Source organism: Lathamus discolor, chromosome 4 (assembly GCF_037157495.1).
Source record: "Lathamus discolor isolate bLatDis1 chromosome 4, bLatDis1.hap1, whole genome shotgun sequence".
NCBI classification, from domain to species: domain Eukaryota; kingdom Metazoa; phylum Chordata; class Aves; order Psittaciformes; family Psittacidae; genus Lathamus; species Lathamus discolor.
In genome coordinates this window covers 104,613,025-104,634,732 of record NC_088887.1, presented here as the reverse complement: position 1 = coordinate 104,634,732, position 21,708 = coordinate 104,613,025, and the positions used below count along the sequence as shown (strand labels likewise).

General features: G+C 41.6%; 1 protein-coding gene across 6 annotated transcripts in view; it reads right to left on the bottom strand.

Annotated features, from left to right (window-relative positions):
* Window positions 1–21,708, bottom strand: part of STARD13 (StAR related lipid transfer domain containing 13) — a 321,431-nt gene that overhangs the window by 78,566 nt on the left and 221,157 nt on the right. The window contains exon 1 of one of the 6 annotated variants that reach the window (XM_065678404.1): window positions 1,779–1,790. The exons of the other annotated variants lie outside the window; for them this stretch is intronic. The gene's annotated coding sequence lies outside the window, so the exon portion shown is untranslated. Of the gene's footprint in view, window positions 1–1,778; window positions 1,791–21,708 lie in introns of those variants that run through there. 6 annotated transcript variants of the gene reach the window in all.

The following is a 21,708-nucleotide window of genomic DNA, read 5'->3' as shown; positions in this document are numbered from 1 at the left end:
GTATATCTCTGTTGTCTCTACTATGGTTGACAAGCTCTTTATTCCTTACAAATAAAGAAACACTAGGAATTGTGACTATTTTAGCAACAAACGTCAGAAGAAAACTGTATCAACATTCTAGCGTACAGACCTCTTGTGCCAAAGTGGGATGAGCTATTCCAGCAAGCCCTGCATACTGAAAGCAGACTTTTCCTCTTTCACACATTCTTTCCTCCCTCTTCAATAACAGTGCCTACCAATGTCGGCCAAATTACCAGCAGGCTCCAGAGACCTGTACCCATTTCTGTCCACTCCCCTTCAGACCTTTGCAAATCATCATTTCCAAAATGTGCCTGGTGCTAGTGAAAACAGAACCTGCGTCTTTCAGCTCACTGAGACCCAGAAAGAAGCAGCAAACTTCTGGCTGTGTGTAGTAGCAAAAGCAGCGGCAGGACATACTGGGCTGTCCAGCAGACTCTGGTTCCCTACAAAGGTGCCAACAACTCCAACCAGAACAGGATGTCGGGATAACGCAAAGAATCCACTTTGTTTTCCCCAGTTGTCCCTGCCATCAGTCACCGTGCCCCCTCCCCCTAAGTAAATGAAATCAATCAGCAGGGATTTCTGTAAAATACATAAAACAGTCATCTTCCAGACTCTACCAGAAGATAAATGGTTCCAGACATTGGACTGCAGCCATTTTCCCACACATGCTACAGTGTTTTGTCATCCATATTGGGCCATAATAGTGAGTGGGGTTTGGTTGCTGGTTTTGTTGAGGTTTTTTTTTCCTCAGTCAGCAGCCAATGCTTCTGCTTCTAACTCATACATTAAAACCACTGCGACAACAGTAATTTTTTTGGTACACTTTGTAATAGAACAGCTTCATTGCCAATAATACAGTCTGGGGTCTTGTACAGAACTTTGACACTTTTCTGCTACAGCTCCCAGCTGGAGCTTCACAAACCTTTTTGTTATTAAAGCACATCACCCCAAATACAAGCCACGGAACTGAAACAAGCGTGAAATTATGAGCAGTGCAAGCCTTACCTGAGAACCTGCTAATAAGAAATAATAGGATTGCTTACAGTATCTCACGCAGCCTTTTGTGCTAGTTTCAAAGAAGGATACAAATACATGACAAAAGATGAAACATAATGTGAGTTTACAATTAATTTTAACATATTTTAAAGCAAGCCCTTAATAATCTGTTAACATAAAACGCACTTTGGAAAGAACCATGGGGCTTTTTCATTATTAAGAAATGTGCAACCAAATTCTACCCTTAATTAAATCAGGAGTAATTTTATTAACTGCAGTAGACTCAAACCTGACTTACATCAGTGTAAGTGAGGGTAGGATCTAGCCCCCGGGTGTTTATACACTGTAGTTCCAGTTAGTTTAGATCTATTTGGGTGGGAACTCCTTTCCCCTTTCCAGAAAAAATATTCTTGCCTACTCTTTTTCACCTCGCAACTGGGGCCAAAGCAGTCTTTTCTTCTAAGATATTTTTCAGAAAGTTTATGAACAAATCTTACCCTCCACAGGAGATGACCCTATTAAACAAAACCACCCTCTGAAGTGACGGACACCAGCAGTTTTAAAGTTAGTTTCCAAGTTTTCAAACAAACCACCCCAAACAGATAAGCTTATTTACATCCCAAAAATAAATAAAAAACTTCAAGCAAAAGCTATTTTATAAAGGAGCTATTTATGCCTGTTTTCAAAGCTGAAAAGCCCTTCCAAACAGTATACTATCTGCTGTATTTAAATATCCCTGTTACAGTATAGAAACTTACTGTCCACAGATATCCTTGGGCTTCACTGTACATCTGAACCAAAATCACTTTCTTCTGTACTTCATTTTCTGCCCTCCTGAAATCGGATTCCCAGTTCCTGACAGATGGCTCCTCTGTCACCGAGCGCTGCTTCTGCCTCCTTATCGCTGCCAGCTAACACTTCCACGATGCTTAGCTGTTGTCTGTGGAGCTGTGCTCTACATCATTTCTACTCTGATCAATGCTCCGCTTGGTTTTAGGTTGGTTTCTAGTCCCGCCTCCTGCTCTTGAAGAAATGAAAACTCACAGCTGGATTTTCTATAAATCATCCCTTTTAACAGTGGCTGAGCAAGTATGGCAAATACTACAGCTAAGACCTGCTGCTCTATTTGAAACTTCAAAACCAATTCTTCATCTTAATGATGCACACATGAGAGTTAATCATGTACTAAAATCACTAATACTGAAAAAATAGTGGCCACATAATTGTGACCTTCAGGGCTTAGAAGCTGATTAATGTAATACAAAACTCTGTTCCAGAAGGGGAATATGGTAAAACACATTGCCTCCGTGAACTGCTTTATATAGTGTTTTGCTTTCTACGGGAGCTTGTCATTCTTACAAAGATAAATGTACATTTGCAATACAGAGCTTTTTGACAGGCTAACCCAGCATACAGAGTGTTTAGGCTAGCAGCCCTAAGCTTGAAAGAGCCTTTACCATCACAGCAGTTCTTTTGAAGTGTGGGCAGGAAATACTTTTATTTTCTGCACAGCACTAAGTGCACTACATAGCGCTGAACTCATTATCATGTTTAACAAAGCATGGAGTATAAAAGCAAGGTGGTACCATAAAACCAGCGCTACGAACTTTGTTCCCATGAGCAGAGCAAAACAGAGCCGCGTTTCTGTAAACTGTAAATTGTTTTAATCCTCCACCCTCCAGATCTTCTTAAGAAACTGTGCTGTGGAAATTAAAAATGACTGGGCAGATCTGGATGCAGTCTGAATGGGCTGCAAAATCCTGGGCTTGTCGGGTTATTCTATTGTCAGACACAAATTCCAGCTGAAAGTGTAGGCAGGGCTAAAACCAGCTCCTTCCTCACTAACAGCTCATATTGTCCTGGTGGTACAGAGGGTTCCCTGACCACTGCCCACACTGAAAAGCAGCTGAGCTGCTGCCACAGGCTTGATGAAGGACCCCCCGAGTTTCACCTCCACCAGCCTCTCCGGAAGGGTGCAAGAGCAACATGCATGGAAGCAGCTTTTCCCAAGGTGTCCCACTAGGTTCCCAGCAAGCAGGGACCCCGGGGCTTCCCCAGCCAGCTGCTGGAGCAGGACTACTGCATCACCAGCCTTGTATGAGTGCATCTCATCCCTTTTTGAGTTTCTTCCACCCAGCCCTAATGCATTCCAAAAACCTAGTGGAAAGCCACCAAAAAAAGCACTTGTGTCTACTTACACTAACTCTCTAACTACTTCATTCCATGTCCCACAGTTCTCCCAAGCTCATTTTTTCCACACGATAGATGACTTCATGGGCTTCTGTCAGATCCCATTTAACTCTCTTTTTTCCCTAAGCTGAAGAATCTCATCTGTTTCATGCTGGGGCTGGTCAGCCTTGCTGCCCATCCCTGTATGTATAACTGCTCCCATAAGCGATGCAATTAGCCCTTTAGTTCATATGGTAGAAGCTGATGTTACGGCACCTGAGTTCAAGCTTTGCTCTCAGTCTGTGACTGCATTTTGTTGAAATGAGAAAATATTCTCATTTTCTTTGCTTACAGTTCTGCAGGCATTGTGAGGACAGTCAGTTGTTAGCTTGCAGTTCGACAGCTCTCCGCAACCACCCCATGAGTGCCCTGTGCACAAGAATTTGAGAACAACTATGCCAGACTAATTTCCAAATGGTTAGTAGCCAGGCAGCCTAGCAGAAAGCAGTGTGGATTAAGTAGTCAGGAATGGTCTGAGCTAAGGGCAGCACCGCTCTGATGCAGTTACTACTCTCTTAACCAGCAGCTGTAAGACATGGGTCCTGGGCCCCTGTCCAAGCAGCTGTGACTCAGATTTGAAGTGCTGCAACGACAGTTCTCTCCTGTGGATGCACTGGCTGATCAGTGCCAGTAACTTGATGATAGAGAGTGAAACAAGCAGGGGAGGAGCACCATCCGTGTGCCCAATCCAAATATGTAACAGCAAATGTTACATTAAGTCTGCTTTCCAGGTGCTGCGGCACATTCAATAATTATCAGCTGTCAAAAAACACGACTGATTAAAATTACTTGCTTGACCTTTAAAATGTACTTGAAAATCCATAAATGAGACCAATCAGTAGTACATAACCATTTGAGTAATAACAGAATTTCGAATCTTTAGCAAAGGCTGTAAAAGGAAATTAAAGGCTCAATACCACAGTGTGACATGTGCTGGATGGAGCATTTTGTCTACTGCCTGGAGTAATGTTCACGGCACACAGGGCAAGATTTGCTCTTTCTCTGCCCTGAGAATGTTGATCATCACCTGAATAATAAGATAAAAAGACTGCTGCAGGTGAAAAGAAATGTATTTTCTCTACATCATCCTCCATGTGCTTTAGGTCCAGACAGCGCACTGAGTTCTTTGGGGACGAATGGGAAGATCTGCTCACACCACTAATGAGCGTTCAGTTTACAGGCTCCAAATAAGAGTAAATCCACAATAAAGCAGCAAAATGTGGTAGCATAGATATTGGTTTATCAGGATTGTTTCTCTCTGCAAATCTTCTCCTTTTGGGCCACACTTTTTGCTAACTGTGGACACAGCCCTAAAATAGCCCAATACAGCTGAACACAAGACAGCCATTGAACGAGCTCAGGTCCTGGGAGTCAGATCATCGGCCCTGCTGGTTCTCTCTCTGGCTCTGTTTTGGACCACTCTTACCAACCTTCTCCTAAGCACTGTGAACATGAGTCAGTCTATGCTCCCTGTCCGTGGAATCCCTGATCCTTCCTTGTTTGGTAGTACAGATGTCATCCCAGGGATGAAGGACATTAGACTAGTTTCTTCTGCCACTGTTGGGCAGATGCCGTAGCCCTCACTTGGAGACAGTTGTGAGATCTGCTGAGACTGGATACCATTAAAAAATCAGACACTTCTTCCCAAATCGTGGCTCCACAGGTCAGATTTCTAATTAGTCCCATTACCATTTAAATAGATATTAGAAAATGTCATATAAAGTGAAAGACTTGGAGACCTACTGATTGAATTGGGAGAATTACCCTCTTGCCCAGAAGTTCAACAGCCAAGAATGCTCTGCTGGGTACCACAGATCATTCACAGATGAGCTTTGGGTACCACACAGATCTTCACTTGGGCTTTCTGACCTGTAGCCTCTCCCTCTGCTGACAGCTGGGGAACCAACAGAAGAAACATGAGCAAACATTTTGGTGGGTGAACTTGTGTCAGAATAAGACCTTTCACCTTGATGTAAAGTGTTGCTTTGCAAGGAGCTAGGACTCCATCCAAGGACCTTCAGTACTCACAGACCCTGTGACGAAAGTATGGCAGAGGGAGCCACCACAGAGCTCCATGTGAAAGTTCTGGTGAAAGTCTGCCCTGCCTTGTCCTTAAAAAAGCTGGATCATAAAATCACATCATAAAATCACAATCAGAACATCAGGAAGTCTCGAGTCCAGCAGTCCCCTTGTTTTTCTGACCTTGCTCAAACTCCAAGTTCAGAAATAGCTTTAGTTCCCCAAAACTGCACCAGGGAGGAAGAAGGAAGAATAAATTACTTGCCATTGTTCCCCAGCTACTTGTAAATAGACAAGCTTGGCCTTCTCCATGCAACCAGGATGGCAATGCCTGCTTGTCCCTGGAGTCTTTCTGGAAGTTGGATAAATTAATATGTTGAGCCTCCTACCATGAGGCTGTCAGGGGAAAAGTTGTTTAAAGGCACTCTGTCTGCAGTAGTGTATTTGCTTATAATGCAGTAAATAGGATCATTAAAGCCCTTGTATTTCGCACCGTAACACTCAAAGATACTCAAGAACACATTATTCCTTCCTGATGTCAGATATTGCTTTGCTAAGACAGCATGCACGAGCTGCTACATAGATTCGGAAATGCCTTGAGCTTCTTGAGAAAAAAAACAGGTACAAGGACACTGCTGTAAAGATGAGCAAGATAAAGATACTCATCTCTAAAGATGAGCACTCATGTCTCTCTTCATCTCTTCCCCACCACTGCTTTGCAGCCTTCCTCCTCTGATGGTCGGGACCTCCGTTTTCCGCTGAAACTTCTTCACTGCTGGGCTACATGGCCCTACAGCTCAAAGGCTTTTTCCCTGTCCAGTTGCATGCAATGACAACAGCCTTGCCTTGGAGATTAAACACAGCCCTGTTTCAGTCTCCTTTGATAAAACAAGCCATTTCCCCTCTAACAGCTTCTCTGAATCCACTGATGCAAGTTGAGTGGGGGCTGGATCACGAGGAACGAGAACGAAGTGCAGCATTGCAGATGGGGCCCTATGGGGCCACATACTCACTTCTGGTGTGGAAATACACTGCCGGATAAAGCCAATGGCCAGGCCATGTTTCAGGAGCAACTTGCAATTATTCTCCAGTCTGCAAACACATTCAAGCCTTTGATCTCCTCCATCACTCCCAACTGCCTGCCTTTCAGATTATGCCAGCATTTCCTGCTGCTATCCACTAATCATGCTACCACAGCACTGATAACCACTGTATGGCTGCAAGCCAAACAGCCTGCAAAGGAAGGGTACATGGAGCCAAGTGCCCCACCACTTGCTGATTCCCTTTCATCCCATTTTATTACTGCATGTCCTGCACTAACCTGGCAGATTCTAGAGGATAACGCAAAGCAAAGGTTCTATTTTGTGCTACAAGAACAGGCAAACCCTGTCTTCAGGTTTCCCCCTAAAAACACACTCATATTTTTTCCTGAAGATTATGAGATCTTGAAAAGATATAGAGATGAGGGAATATAAATTGCTGCTTATTGCAGATATGCTTTCAGCAAAAAAGACAAGGGGAAAGGGAAAATAATATTCAGGTCATTACTATTTGAAACTCTGCAGCAAAATGGGTATTTCAATGCAAAATCAAAATAAAAAAGTGATTTGAAAACTTCTGATCTAAAGCAGATAACTGCAATGATAACATGTTGAGTGGAGATTCTTTCCTGGGCAGTTTTCATGCGGTAGATGCTCTTCCCTAAGATTACCATTTCCCAAGCAGACCGTGAACTATTTCTCATTCATTTACTATTGCAGTGGTTATGTAAAGTAGGACAGTTGTACTATCTCCACCTTATGAGAAAGCCATACACATTTGTATTTTAATACGAAACACATTCTTTGAAGGATCAAAATATTTATTACCTAACTTATTCTTCAGGAAAACCTCTCTCATTTATACTTGGTACTCATTTAGCTTTTTTCAATCTTTCTCCTGTTGGAAAATCTCTGGAGTTTACATGGTGTATCTCTGTGTCACATGTGTTGTCTTTAATTGCCAATATAAATGTTTTCCAACTCTAAACTCTACAGCTTGAGTCTCACTTATGAAAGTTAAGCAATGCCTCTCTGCTTTACTCATCATGATGCTGAAAGACTGCTGATCTACCCTCTTGCCTTACTGCAAAGCAGGGGCTCCCAGAGCCCAGCCCAATGAGGTTCGCTTTGGTTTGATCAAGCCAGGTGATAAATCCGATCCTGATTCCCAACACTGCAGCAAGCTCTGGTGCTCAGTATTTTTAACTTCCCCCAGTGGTGCCCTGGTTGATTCAGCAGCATCTCCTCCTTGCCTCTCTGCTTCTGCAGGCTGAGACCTGGGAGAGCATGGCCATAAGTTCCCACTAAGGCCATCCTATGGGACAAAGCATCTCCAGAGGCCTGAAAATGGCACTTACTGCACTTCAGTGACAGGAGGCTTGTTTAACATGAGGTTCAGTTTGTGCATGGCAAAGGCATGGTATTTTATCAGTTTTTTCAAATGCTTCAAAGAGCTCAGGAATTAAAATACAAACTTTTAAGAAAGTTTATATTAAAATGTGAATCATTGGCTTGCTTCAAGGAAAGAAGGAAAAAAACCAAACTGTTTTCAGCAAAAAGTTAACTGGGTGTCTGGAAAATCAGTAATTAAAACCACCACTAACAGACAATAATCATCTGGATTGCTAATTTCCTTCTGTACATAAAAGGCTTCAAAAGGACAGAGCAAGAGCAAAAAGTTCAGCATCAGCATTTGCCTCAAGACTCAATGAACCCAGGGGCTGGCTCGGCATGCCTCCTGCAAGGCAGCAAGATGCGAAGAAAAGTTGGATTTCCGATGCTTTATGCCTGCACTGTTTAAAATTACCTCAGTCACAAGCAAACTTGAAATGTCATCCTGAGGGACACTGTCGCCATCGCTATCATTGCCCATGCATGCGTCAGGGAGATGTGCTGCCACCCTGGACAGAAAATGCAGCAGCTATTTGCTGCGCAACAACACAAGACCAGAAGCAAAGAATACGGCTCCCAAATTAAACAGTGGGAGTAATTTCCGCCAACTGGATGTAATTACTTCTCTTGTGAAAGACCTGCGGAACACTTGATGGCTTCAAGTACTAGTACCTATGGAAACAGCATTCCCCAAATACCCAGCCAAGTGCTAGCTTACTGTTGGACTGGGGAACAGTAAATGGCCAAGAACGCATCCTGTACTGCCTAAAACTTCAAGGGCCTCTTTCCAAATACTGCTCTGGCCGGACTGCTGAAGTTTATGAAATCAAGTAGGAACGCCAGCCAGAGTGAAATTTCTTCCATGTCTCAGTACTTAACACACTAACTGTGCTGTAGCCATAGGTATAGATTTTCCACTATCATATCTCTATGGCAGGTCTTAAGCATTTTGGGTAGTTAATCTGACAAGACTACTGTATTCCCAAACACCCTGTTTATGAGCAGGCGGGATCTGAGACTACATAGAATATATCAAGGTAAATGCAGTAGGATATACGGCATCTCAAAGTTGACATGCTTCAAATATTAATCTTTTCAAGGTCTGACCAAAATACATTTCCAGGTCAGAAATAAGAAGTAGCATCTAAATGCAGAGATGTCTTAAGTATGGCCAGAACACTCCCAACATCCAAAAGCCTCTTCATAGAAAGTGTGTTGAGTGAAGCATGCCAGGCCTTAAACACCCTATGGCAACTCAGCTCCTACATTTATATGCAAAGATTATGAAAACAGACAAGCAGAGCTCTCCACAAAGCAGCTTTTTGTGCAAGTTTTTTACCAGCTATAGTAGTGCAGCCTGGAGCTTGGGAGGAAACGAGTGTCCCAGCAACTCCTCTTTCATTTCTACCAAAAAATAAGTTTCCACAGCACATCCATATACCTAAGGCCTCTGGCCTCCTGCAACGAAACAAACTCCAAACAACACCAGAATGCTTACCTCACCCCTTGCAAAGTATCATGCATTTCCCAGAGATTTTAAGGCAGGATCCATCAAAATAAAGAAAGGTACTTCTTATCAGAGGAGAAGATTGTCTCTAAGCAACAGGAAAAGGCAAAGTTCTTCTGCACAGCCCTGCCTGAAACATCAGCAGAAAAAAATGCTTACATGCTGACAATTTATCTGAGGAACTGCTCTGGAGCTTAACAGGCCATAATCAAGACATCAGAGGTTTATTTTGAACAAGCACTTAGGGGAATGGGCACGAATTCTCAGTGTTAGTGGTGCCGGTCAGTGTGTGAGTCGCCCATCTTCACACTGGCTCATGAGAAAGCAAAGATGTCTGGTTTGTGACTATTTCACAGCATAAAATTCCTTTTTTCAAATCTGCAAAGACTCCTTTTGAGACAAGTTCAGCATGCCTGAGGTATGAAAACGTTGTCTCCCTGACCTTTCAGAAACCCAAAGAATAAACATTTGCTTTTTTTGGTAAGTTATGCTATCGACAAACCTGTTTTCTTTCATCACACACATGCACAAGAATCTTTAGTAATTTAGTAATCATATTTCTATCACCATGGTCCTCCAGATCTCTCAGCATGATTTACAGAGGGAGAAATCACACAACAAAAACACAAACTGGCAGTACATTAGGCAGCTTTGGGCACAGATAATGATGGATTCTCCCAAAGTAATTTTCTGTGAAGTGAGACTTGCTGTAAGGATCTTGATTACGTATGTCAGTGCTGGGAAGCTACCCGGACACGTGAGACTGTCGTTTACAGCCAACGCAGCCAAGACAGATGCCTTTACTGGGTTTTAGGAATTAAAAGACTGAGAATAAGGGAACAGAAAGGATTTTTCTGGAAAGTTTGAGTCAGTGAGATTTCATTCCATTTACACTACTCTACTGCTTCCTAAGATGATCCTTATTAGATGTATTTTTGTGTACCAAAAGCCTATGATGCCACATCGGCCTTGTCCTCCAACTCTCTTGGCAAAAGCAACAAAGACTTCCTAGCACAAAAAGGCCACGCTGTGGTTTTGTTTTCAAACATCATGCTAGGAAAAATGCGTGAGAAAAAAAAAAAACTCCACAAGATTTTCAGTACCTAAGGACAAAGCTGAATGGTTCCATTTGAGTCATTTTCAATCTCCGCAAGCTTGGCATTTGTGTCATGAATTCAGACAAAACATCGCCGGTAATTTCGTCATTCCAAGTGTTTGTAACACATGAGAAGTCAGTGCTTTTAAAACAAGAAGTCAGATCCTAACCACTTCAGAGACACTTACTGATCACCTTCCTGCAACTTCAACCTAAAACTGTTTCACTATGTTTAAAAAGACTTTCAGATGCTCAAAGTAAAGCATGGTATCCAACATCTGACTTGAGAAAGATGTTTTCAAACAACAATGAAATGCTACAAGAAGAAAATATGCTTCATTGCTACAATGAAGGAGACTATATGCTTTCCTCTTCTTCACTTGAAGGACTGACTCTTTTGTTGGTTTAACCCAAAGTGAGTCTGCGACCCAGCTGTATCTTTTTTCTCTTCTGTAATATAGTGAAGCAAAAACAAAAAGGAGAATAGGTATCATGCGTGTACACATTTTTCAAGAAAGTTTTTCTCCATTTTAGGTATCTAAAAATACTTATAAAAATTTATATCTAAAGGATTTCATGGTCAAATGAATATTCGTTCCTTTGTTCTCACCGACATATGGAAACAGCTTGCTTGAATTCTGATGAAGAATCTACCTATAAGCTTCACTTTTATCTGCTATATTTTAATGACTGCTGATACAAGCCAGTCTGAGCTAAAACCAGAAAGAAAATATGAGAACTGGGGTGTCTTTTAAGCAGTTGTCTAGATTCATAATCAATGAAGCGGTCAGTCTGCTGTTATGGTCTGGGCAGTACCAGCAACCTGGAGTGTCTCCCTTCTCTTTTACCTGCAAGACTCTCTGACATTGGCATGGAAGAGACATAATGTTCTTTGAGGCTACACTAACCAAGTTATCAAACAAAATTAAGGGTCTTCTTTGAGCATGTGAACAAATAAGCCTGATTCACAATGTATTTCCAAACAGCTTTTTCAACGTGCATAATCTCTCTCTGATGCAGATATTTTGGTGTCTGGTATTGTGTGAAGTTGTACAGTAACATTCTTGCTGTTAGGAGGAGTGTGAAAGGTGTCTCCTTGAAGCAGGCGTATCTATTGACACAAACCCTGGAGGCACCGGTTATGAAACCTCTGCACCTCTGTCAAATTAACCTGAAATCAGGCTCCACAGTTGCTGAGGGTGTGAAGACAGCACACACAGAGGAAGTGTTTGCATAAGCCTTGTTTCCATAGGGAGCCAGGAAAAACATATACTGATTTAAAAAAACAAGTTTTCCATGGATTTACGTTGCCTGGGAAGTCCTGCAGCTCTGGCCGTTGCCCACTAGAGGCCGTGAAGCCCTTACGCCTGCCCTGGCCCTGGCTGTCGGATCTCAGCGAAAGGGAGATAAGGAATGGGAAACACCAAACGTGACAATTTTTTTCTTCCCGCATTAAAATCTTAAAATCTCGTTCATTGAGCAAGGCACCCCAGCCCCGGCAGGCCAGTGGGAGCAGGCTGACCTGCTGTGGGCAGCCAGCTCTGCTCACCTACAACTGGAAACTCCAGAGGAGATGGATGGGGAAGAGGATGAGGATGAGGAGAAGCATGCAATGCAGCTGGCTGAAGGGCAGCTCCTCCCCCGTGACATTGTAACTGTAAAGGTAAACAATGAGTACCCAAACATAATGGGCTCCTTGTAAAATCAGCTGCTCTTTCTGAACATCACTCACTGAAGCCTGGAAAGGGCAGGTCAACAGAAAGGATGTCAAGCATGAGCAGGGTTTAACTAGCAGAGTTTGCTGGAGAACTACAGCAACAAACATGAGTGTACAGAAAAACCAAGGTGAAAGCTGGTGTGTGGGGAAGAAACGTGAGGATGTTTCTCAGTACAACGGGAAACACAAAGAGACATACAAGCAGAAGCAGCAGTACTGGCAGAAACTACAGTTTGAATGAAAACTGGGGTTCACTGGGTTATCAGAGATCATATCACACCCCTGCGTGAGACACATCATGAAATCAGCAAAAATTTGGAGACGAGAGCTGCACAGAGCTGTGCTCTAAGGGAAGAGGACATTAACCCCAGGCTTCCACAGGAGGTGAAGGAACATGGCCCTTGCAGAGCCTGGGGCTGGAAATGAGATGTAAATGTCATCTTGCAAACTTAATTTGCGACAGGTTATCTAGAAACCTGCAGAGGGTCAATGCAGATCAGATTATTCCTCAGTTATTGACTGCCCTTCTTTCTACAGTGTTGAATTTCTTCTGCTGTTGTACTGTTCATATACCTAGCTTAATTATGTCCTGTTTAATTCCTTTATCTTCTGCTGTCCGAATTAAACACTTTTGTGTCTTCTGCAACCTCTGCCATGTTTTCCACACTTTTGCCACAGATCATTAAACAGTATAACTATATTAAATGATTCCTAAAATGAAATTTCAGGGCAGCCCAATAACAACCAATTGCCTTAGTGAGAATGTATATTTGTTCCTCTTCTTTGTATTGCTCTCAAGTACTTGGCTTTATTCTATTAAGATCTGGGGACTATGGATTGAAGTCCCTTCTGGTTGATGGGCAGATACAACAAAGCACTAAGTTGCTGTTCAGAATGTGAGTCCTTGGATGGTTGTTTTGCAAGGAATTAGTGATCAGGTATTTTATGCCCAAACATACAATCCGGACAGTTCAGTGTGGAAGAGGATTTTGGCTTCAGCATTTTACAAGGATACTTAGCGGTAGCGGCTGATAAATACCTAGGTGCTGGAGACTGTTTTGGTTGACGCCCTTCACCTCTGTAAGGATGCCCATGCTGGAGCTCATGCTGAGATGGAAGCCCCAGAGGGAGAAGCATTTAGGGAGGCCTAAATCAGTGTGCAGGGAAGCACTGTGCAAAGCAATGCTCAGCTCTTATTGGGACTGGACCTTTTTCAAAGGTAGCTAAATAAATGTAACACAGATGCGGCTGCATTCATGAAGAAGACAGTTTTTTATTAAGAACACAGAATTCTGTTGATTTGATAGCAAAAGCAAAATGTAAGAAGTGGCATGAGTATCCTTCCACCTTGTGAAGGAGACAAAGAGAAAGGGCTGTGCCTGGAGATGGGGAGGTACATCTCCACTACCCACTTCCAGACACAGCTCCCCTGGGCATCATGCAGCTCCTCAGGACAAGGCTAAAGGAGAAGTTGATTCCTTATCTCTCGACATGTTCCAGTCAGTAGGCGGCCCTGAGAGCAACCCCAGGTGTTCACACTCTCTAATCCCATTAGGGCTCTTTCAAAGCAGTTTTTTTTCTGTGTCACAGAAGTTACACTTAATGGGTTTGCAGTTATTAGGCAGTTGGAAAAGTTATTTGCACTTTGCAATTTGCTGCAAGAGACAAACACCAAAGTCCTTGTGAATCCCACAGCTGCTGTGACTTTTCCATGAACAGTTGCTTGAGGCATTTTAGAGACATGCAAGAACACAGAAACAGTTTATTAATACTGGAAGTGAATTTGCAATTACTGAGAGCAGATGGTCAGCTCGCACACTGAATGAACCTTAAACCATCTAGACTTACAAGACTACTGCAAACATTGAAACAGTACCAAATTCACAAAAAGAAATCCTACATGCTCACAGTCAGAAGTCAGCTCAGATTTGGATCCTATCTACAGTGGCTTAAATCCGGATAAAGCTGTCAATATTGAACTGTTGGTGGATTTATCCCAGAGTAAATGCCCGTTCTTTTTATGTGCATAGAAAACTCTCAGAGCAGTCAAAGATAAGCTAAAATAATAAGAGCCTTAATAAAATAACTACATCAGCATCATTAATAAAGCTCGGAATTAAGGTAATCCTCCCTTGTATTAGTGCAGCTCTGCTGTATCAGAGATGTGGTAGCAGCACTAATAAGAACAGAAATAGTAGAGCTGAAGTTACGTGGTTAAATTTGTCATTACCCTATAGCCCATTAACAAAAAACAGCCATTCACACATTGTTTTAGCAAATGTACCTGTGAGGCACTCCAGAGCTTTTTACTTCTTTCCATACACACACTTCTTGTAAAGACTCTGTGAAGGAGATTACTACAGATGTGTATCTTGAAAGTACTCCTCAGTGCAGTTCATGCACAAATTAGAAATATTATTGCTATAGGCATGTAATAGTATGTACATGCAAAGGGCAAAGGACTTCCTTAGCACCACATGCCTTTTAGCCTACATTTCAGCCTGCCAGCTCTCCATTTGCCTAAGTAAATAGGACTGTAATTGTTGGGGAGAAGAAGGGAGACTAGAAGCAAAGAGCTCTGTTGTATGCCTCTTTCTGCATGCGTCCAGGGAGTGAATTCCAGCGGGTTCACCAGCACTGAAGGGCCAGGCAGTCATCCTTCAAAATCTTCCCTGGGACATAAAGTTTCAGCATCACAGCTGAGTACCTCTGGACTGCAAAGGGTGAAGGATCGTTAAGGTTAATTTGAATTTTAAATTGTATATGCGTGATCCGCCAGTGCCTTGAGCACAAAGGAAACTACGCACAGGACTGCAGTAGGGCTCTGAAGACCAGCTGAAAGGTTGCAACAGCGCAAAAGACAGAGACAAGACGTATCTGATTGAAAAAAAGGGTGGCAGCTGTATTTGCAGCAGAGGAAAGGATGCTGGTTTGGTGGCACTTGTGATCAGTGCTATGTGCTGACAAAGTAATCGCAATAACTTAAGATAGATCTTCCAATCAAGATCACTTGCTAATAAAACACCTTCAGGTTTTCCCTCACATAGCTGAGGATGCAGAATTTTTACTTGCAAGCAGGACAGAACTTTTAGGGATATACTTCTGTCAGAAAAGCTCAGGTTTGCATCTTACAATCAACTTCATTCGCCTCTTGGTCCTTTCCAACCCTAACTATTCTATGATTCTATGATTAAGCCAGAAATCTGCATAGCAGGTCAGTTTGTTTCCAGATCACTATATAATTCATCAGTTTCACAGTCTGGCTTCATGGCCCAATGTATAAAAACATGTTGATGCATGTGACAAACTTACATTGACAAAAGGCTATACTCCTATACTTGCAGAAAGTGTGAAGTCTTGTGGCCATTTTCAGAATCCTTTCCTTTATACTTCCTTTTCTAACACTGAAGGTGGAAATCACAGGATACTTGAAGAGTCCTGCAGCGCCAGATATGACATGATTAAGACACTAGCATGTTGACAACCTCAGAACTGCTTTAGAGCTTTCCAAACCCATAATAAAACAAAGTTTATACAAGTTATTTTTACAGAATGTTATTTACATATGCATCCACTTAGTATGCTGAAATTCAGTATTAAAAACCATGTTGATTGTAAAAGACTATTTCTAGCAATATCTTAATAACACTGGTTATTCTTGGAAATGTTCTGCATTTCCCTGAACCTTATGTGATCTTACAACATCTTAGTAGCCTATGCTATTGTACATGCCATGGCAATTCCTCTTAGCATTGTGGAGACCTCCCAACTTTCAAAAAAAACGGGGTCCAATTCTGCAGCTGCTTTTGGCCATAAAAAATCAAACTGAAATCCTTTTTCTTCAGCCAATATTCAACCCAGTGTGGATTGACTAAATACATGGTGGCATCTGAAAACTGTTGTGATGATACTTGGACTTCTCTCTCTTAGAAAAGAAATAACTGGAGCAGACGCTGGCTCACATACTCAAGGACTTCAGATTTCCAGACATATTTCTAATTTTGTATAAACCTTTCTTTTTTTTTCATCCTTTCTAAACACGACATTGCTCTTCATTAAAGGCTGGGATTTGGAAAAAAAGCAGAAAATCCCATGGGATTGAAAACAACAGATGTTGTCTGTTTTAAGCTTCCTTTATTCCAAATCGCTGAATTTAGTACTTTTAAGATTTTCCTGTCTCTTCTTCCAGAGGCCTGTGATTTGCTCTTTAAATGGCTTTTCAAGAGGCTGACTCTGACTGGAACATATGTGAGAAGAGATTTGCAACTTAAAATGTACCATTTTTCAGGAAAGTTACTAGAAATATACTAAAAATATAACAGAACCAATATTGTGGCAGTATCATTGCATATCCATCCTGTGAGCAATAAACCCAACATTACCATCCCAGCAAATGGCAGGCACATGCTATTCACTTCCCACACAAATGCCCTCGTGTTTCCTGCTCCTCCATTTCAACACTGCTGAACTGTGAAGTCCAAAATGCAGCAGCCTGCCTCATGACAGCCACAAAGGGATTTTCAAGCTTTCCTTAGAAACAAAAATAATTATTTTCACATAATCTGTAACTTTCCTGCACCTTCTCATCTGCCCTTCACCAGTGTAGATATGGACAAAGAGCCCCTGCCCTTAGGAGGTAAAACTGATTCCTTCTTCAGTGACTGCACCCTTCAAAAAGATGCTGCAATCACGAAGGCAGCAATTCCAAAAAGGTCTATGAGAGGAGACATAGCTGTGTAATGCTGTGGAAAAAATAACTGTATAATTTGATCTCTGGAGATATGTCAGGGAAATAATAATTAGGGAAGGATGCTGGGGACAGCTTTGACATCCTTTTTGAAAAAAATGAGCCGTTTCAAACAACAGCCACAAGATTTATTTAAGTATCGGGTAAAGAAATGGCATAGTGAGCAGTAGTAATTTTGCCTATCTAAAAAAGGAAGTTTGAGAAATAGTTCTATCAGAGTGCAGTGGTACCTGACAGTGAAGATCTCTTCATTCCAGGAAGAGAGCACAAGAAGAATGTCTGGAATGTGGGAACAGACAAGTTCAAATTAAAAGTTAAGCATATGGTTTTTATACAACCAAATTTTGTTGTCAACACAAACCATGAGGTAGACAGGAGGCCAGGCCAAATGAACTAATGGGTTTAAGCTTTACAAGGTCAAATCTTTCTATTAAGTGTCAGAAACTCTGTTTACAGTGATTATCGTTGTAGTCATTAATAAAAATAATTGGAAGTGACTACCCCTTTGATTTAATCAGATTTGCATTGGTGCTAGCTCATTGAATTACAAATGGAAAAAATATTAAACGTCGTCTCTTCACAGATGGCAAGATTTTAACACAGCCTTTGTAAAGCCTTTTGATTCAGATTTTATGCCTTGACTTCCTCTTGTATCCCTTTTTTTTTTTTTTTTTTTTTTTTTACAACAGCATATGCACTACAGAAGCAGAAGTTAAGGTCTAATACTTTTCTTTTGGTTGCCAAGCTTGAATGAATGCAAACATCAGCTCTTGTGGAATTAGAATGTCATTCATGTTCTTTTAGAAAGAGAAATCTATTTTCAGGTTAGAAAAGAGAAGAAAATACAGATTTTTCTGGTCTTCAGTAAGGCCATCTTTGCTTCCACATTCTGTCAACCAAAAAGCCTAAGAAAGTTTATCTTTGAGTGACTAAAATATCAGTGTGCCCAGTGATACTCTGGTGTGTGTGTTTGGGCTGAGCTGCTGGGCCAGCTGAGATGGCTGAGGTGCTGAGTAGCAAAGCAGGAGGGAAAAAGATTTCAAACTTGTGTTGAGTATCTGTACCTAGATTAGTCAGGAAGGAGAAGCACACATGCAGGGATATGGTAGAATAGTACTGGCAATGCAACTGCAGCAGCTGAGGCATCAGGAGAGAGGGGTGCACATAACTTATCTTTGATAACTACTACTGATAAGGGACTTCAGCTAACCTGCACATTTCTGATCTTTGGTAATGACGAAGGAAATACTCAAATACATGGTAGTTCAGCCAGCACCTATTGTCTTGTTACCCAGAAGCTGCCTATTAAATGTGTGGTACGAGGTAAATGGCAATTTGGAAAATTGTACAAAATCAAAAATACTGAAGTTCAGCACTTCTAACACATTCCTTCCTGATGGCCCTTCAGAAAGGATGTGTGAGCTTCGATGTTTCCCTTCTTTTCAGCCTTTTATTACCTCTGCATACCTCTGCGAATTTATTGACAGCTCCAACCTGCAGACCTGCTGCAGCTCTGAAATTCACAGTTCACCTTTTGGTCTGGACTATTTTATGTTCCGTGGAACACAGGACAGTTTTGGAAACAGAGGAATGTGCTGACGGTGATTTTGATTCTCTGACACCTGCTCCCAAGAAAACTTTGTGGAAACTGTATTTTTGTCTGACAATCCACGTGGACAAAGCATGTCCTGTAAAATTCTGCATTTCAGCTTTATGAAAAGTATGCAAAGGCTTCATTAATAGTAAAAAGAAAGTACAGTTGTAAAGAAACAGGATAAAAAATAAGTCCATCAGCTTTAACACACTCATCTGGAGAAGACAACTACTGTGAGGAGAGACATAAAGATAACGTGTTTTCAAGAAGCAGTAGCAAGTTGTACTCTTCCAGTGTGTTCCTGGGAAAACCTTGATGAGTGAGAAGAGAACAACTGTGAAACACTAAACATGCTGCTAACGCGCAAAGCCCTATGTTCTGTGGAGAGAAGAGCAATCAGCAATAATTGAATCATCCAGGGCTGTGCTCAGTGGATACCCTAAGGTGATTATGCTCAGAATAGAAGCTTTTAGAATGTCATTTAGTAAATGGAAACAGAGTTGGATACCAGTAATAAACCAGTGCCCTGAAGCTACTCATTTTTTATAGCAACTTAATTGAAACATACAAATCACTGAATACCAGATGCTTAGGAAAGGGGGCAGCACTGAGACCAAAACCATAGGCACTGAAACTAAGCAGAAGTATGATTTTGCTTCCAGTGAAGAGCAGTTTATTGATACAATTTTCTTCCTCTGGTGATAAATAGGAGTCTGTCATATTCTGAGTACTCAACTGTATTCCCAGGATAGGTATACAGCTGGATACCAGCTTTTTTTCAACTTCCCAATTGCTGATGAACCCAGTAAAATGAAACTAAGAGCAAAATTTAGTTTTTTCCTTCTTATTGTGACATGAAAGCTATTTTAAATTTTGTTACCTCTTTAATCCCCTGATTTCTATTAACTAATTTTCAAGAAGCAGGACTATTATCTCTAAAAAGCAAGCACAAACTTAACTCATACTACTGTCATATAAATGACATATAACGATTACATTTTGGATTCCTGCCTTTTTATACACATTTGGACCTTTTTAATCGTAAAACTCAAATAAAACTTCAACAAGATTTACTCCTAGCCTTTCAAATTTGTAGTGCTTCTTGTAGAGTGATGTCCCTAACATTGCTAGTGTATTAAAACTGTGCACCACAAGAACTACACTGGCTTTGAAAATTTATAATTTTATTTTTTCCAAAACTGAAGATTAAGAAGAAAAAGAATTTCTTTGGCTGTAATAAATCATCAGTGAGAGTAGCATATGAAGGAAGCCTCTCTCTTCTTGAAAGCAGAGGACACTCCCTTCCTTTCTAATAATGTACTGCAAGGCAGAAACCCCAGCCTGTCATTTTACACACCAACAGTTCAGCAGGGTGGTTGAGAAAGATCTGGACCCGAGTCCGGGCATGAGTCTGGGCACTGACACTACTTGCTCAAACCTGAATTATATCATCCTGGGAGGGGCAAAGGTGTCAGAGAACAACATCCTCAGCCTCCAAAGGCAAAGAACCACCCCCATCCTGCTCATGCATTCCTTCCAGCCAGGCATTGTTGCACTCAGTACTTCTGGCTGCAAGGCTTCTACAAAGCCTGAGTCTCCAGCCAGTGCCCCACATTCTTGTCCTGCCTATTCTCAGCCCTTTTTTCCATTGCTGAAGACTGAGCTGTCACACAGTTGCAGCTATTGGAAGATTTTGCAACCTGTCTCTCCCATGGAAGAGAACTTCATCACTTTGCGCAGAAGATTAGTTAGTATTAGTTCCTTTGAAGATAATTGCTCAACAACAAATTCAGTTCTTAACCCTCATTTACATTTCCTAGAAGTTCTGTCAAACTAGTGCCTTTGGGGTTGATGATTTCTGGGCTTAATCTCAGCCCAGAGCCGATCTGCATGCATGCAAATGTAAATTCAAACAGTTCACCTGTTCTCAAATCAGACACACATAGGAGATGATTTTCTCTGGGCCCCACATCCAAAAAGCTCTGTAACTTCTCAGTATTAGAAAAATCTTTCGCAGATCTCATTGAGCTCTAAGGAACATACAAAGTTAGAAGAAAATCTAGTTCCAGAGACGTGAAGAAATGAAACGAGAAATAAAATTAATGCAGAACGGCATCGAGCAGCCTGATCTTCTCACTGGGGTCAGTGTGGGAAATTCCAGCGACACAGAGTATCCACAGCAAGGAACTAAAGCAGAGTCTAAGACACTCAGTTAAGACCACAGACTCTCTGCTAGAGCTGTGACCACCTCTGGCTCTGCTCAGGACCCCTGAGCACTTGCATCACCCCAAGGGGTGGATGTTCTGAGAAGCATCTGGATCCTGGAGACACCAAGCCCCATAAAGCTGCTCGGCCACCACATCGTTTCAGACCATATTAATTACCTAAGGCTTCAATAATTCAGATTCCATCCTGATACATATGTATGATATATGAAGACAGTCAAAATTACAGGGAAAGTCTTTAGTTTCCCTAAAAGGTGGGAGCTGGGGTGAAAAATCTGGTTTTATTCATTGCACATCAAAGCCCTGACGGCATGGTATGCTATCATTTGTTCACACTCGGGAGCGCCTTAACTATGGCAGCTGGTGTGGGGAAATTAATGATCACTGAACACTGTAAAATAGAAATCAATACTTTTGTGTCTTTCCCAAATGGTCTGTTGCTGGATAGATATTCATGGTTATATTTGTCTCATCCTGTGAATATTAATAAGGTAGAAAAACCTGGATATATATATCAAAGCCTTGGAAGCAAGACTATTGCTAATGCAGGTCCTCAGCAATAACATGTTACAGCTACCGAACAACTGATTTGTGGGATGCTAAGTATTAGCTCTGGTATAATACAGTCCTTCATTTTCTATTCTGATACTTGTTTACTTCTGTCACCATTTTTAAAGTACTGTCCTGCTATAATTAAAAAAGACAGGACAACAGTAATCTTTAGTACCTCCTCGCCGTGATAAGTGAGTTGCTGAAACAAGAGCTCAAACACTTGACAGACAAGTACAAATGGGGCTAAATTCACTCTGATGAGCTATGTGACAGCTTCTTCCATGAATGAGGCACAACAGAGGCAGATCATTAGAAACTACCCTGCAGTGGGATGACTGGCATGTACAGCTTTTGCAATCCTATTAAGCTATTGCCACCAAATGAAAGAACCTCCTCATTGCAGGAATAGGGAAGAGACATATGTACTTGATGTGCTTGGCTACCTATGCCTGAGACACTGTGCTCAGGTAAATACATTCAGTACCTCTGGTCCTGATTCAGCTTTGGCAATGATACAGTGATAAGGCATTAAACTATTGCAAAATGGACATAATGCTGAAATCACTGTAT